The following is a 1,868-nucleotide window of genomic DNA, read 5'->3' on the forward strand; positions in this document are numbered from 1 at the left end:
TTTTTTTTTTTTTTTTTTGACAGAGTTTCACTCTTGTTGCCCAGGCTGGAGTGTAGTGGCGTGATCTCGGCCCACTGTGACCTCTGCCTCCCGGGTTCAAGAGATCCTCCTGCTTCAGCCTCCTGAGTAGCTAGGATTACAGGCATGCACCACCATGCCTGGTTAGTTTTAAATTTTTAGTAGAGACGGGGTTTCTCCATATTGATCAGACTGGTCTCAAACTCCCAACCCCAGGTGATCGGCCTGCCAAAGTGCTGGGATTACAGGCGTGAGCCACTGTGCCTGGCCAGGCCAGTTAATTTCAATGCAATGAGTTGGCCACTTCAGTTTTCATGGAAGAGCTAACTGAGCCTTGCAACCTTGAGAAAGTCAGTTCGCTTCTCTGAACGTCAGTTTCCTCACCTGTAAAATGAGGATGATGCCTTCTCCATGTACCTACTGTGAGGATGAAATGAGAAAGTACAGGGATTCCAGGTAGGCAGAAGGGGGGAAAGGTTTTGCCTTTTTGATGTTCGGAAGGGACATCCACCCTGGGGACTTATCTGGACCTTGGCCTGAGCTATGTCACATGCCCATCCTTTGCTGCAAAGAGAGTGGGAAATGGAGACTATTTTAGCTGCACACAGTATCTCCTCAGTAAGAATCAGGGGTTTTTATTTGTTTGTTTTATTTTTAAGAGACAGGGTCTTGCTCTGTTGCCCAGGCTGGAGTGCAATGGCATGATCACAGCTCACTGCAGCCTTGAACTCCTGGGTTCAAGTGATCCTCCTGCCTCAACCTCATGTGTAATTGGGATTACAGACTACAGGTACACACCACAATGCCTGGCTAATTTTTTTTTTTTTTTGTAAATGATTTGTAAAGATGGAGTCTGGCTATGTTGGCCAGACTGGCCTTGAACTCGTGGTCTCTAGCAATCCTTCCACCTTGGCCTTCTAAGGTTCTGGGATTCCAGATGTGAGCCACTGCACCTGGCATAAAACTCAGGGTTCTGACACTAGGAAAGAAAAAGATGGATAAGGCATTGGGTACATCACCACAGGGGTCTGCCACAGCTAGGAACAAGTCTCCCCAGACTAACTTTGCCTCTTTTTCAGTAGGCTTGGTCAGGGAGGTGGCAGGAGAGCTCTGGGTGTCTGGGTTTCAGCAAGACTAGAGGGGAAATGCAGGCTTCGGTGATGTGAGCGGGCTTGGTGGAGCAGCCATCCCCAGGGAGTAGCAGACGTAGCCCTGTCCATCTGGAGAAAGCTCTCCATCTGCCATCTGCCAAGGCCAACATTTCTATGCCAGAATCTACAATACCAGTGGAGACAGAGATAGAACTATCAAAAAGGCAGGTACCACACTGAATGACAAGTATTAAAACAAGTCTTAAAAATAATTTATCAGCTGTGAAACTCAAACTGCTCTTAAAAATTGTGTTAATCCAGGTGTGGCAGCACAGCCCTATAGTTCCAGCTACTGAGGAGGCTGAGGTGAGAGGATCACTTGAGCCCAAGAATTTGAGACCGGCCTGGGACACATAGTGAGATCTGGCCTCCTAGTGTTTATTTATTTTCTTATTTCCATACTTACTGGGAGGTGAGAATAGCGATCACTGTTTATCAGCATGGAGACAGTGACACATATGGGAAAAAAATAAAAAGTTTATTTTGGCATTTGCACTATAAAGTCACTGGTGGTTACCCTGGGTAACCACAGAGTTACAGGTGATTTAAAATGTTTTTGCTGTGACCGGGCGCAGTGGCTCACGCCTGTAATCCCAGTGCTTTGGGAAGCCAAGGCAGGTGGATCACGAGATCAGGAGTTAAAGACCAGCCTGGCCAAGATGGTGAAACCCCATCTCTCCTTAAAAAAAAAAAAAAAAA

The 1,868-nt window shown here is 46.7% G+C and overlaps 1 protein-coding gene across 1 annotated transcript in view; it reads left to right on the forward strand.

The window, feature by feature from the left end:
• The window catches only part of HAP1 (huntingtin-associated protein 1), a 21,757-nt gene that overhangs the window by 2,880 nt on the left and 17,009 nt on the right, over positions 1–1,868 (forward strand).

The sequence above is a fragment of the Mandrillus leucophaeus genome, unplaced genomic scaffold (genome assembly GCF_000951045.1).
Source record: "Mandrillus leucophaeus isolate KB7577 unplaced genomic scaffold, Mleu.le_1.0 Scaffold58, whole genome shotgun sequence".
Classification (NCBI taxonomy): Eukaryota; Metazoa; Chordata; class Mammalia; order Primates; family Cercopithecidae; genus Mandrillus; species Mandrillus leucophaeus.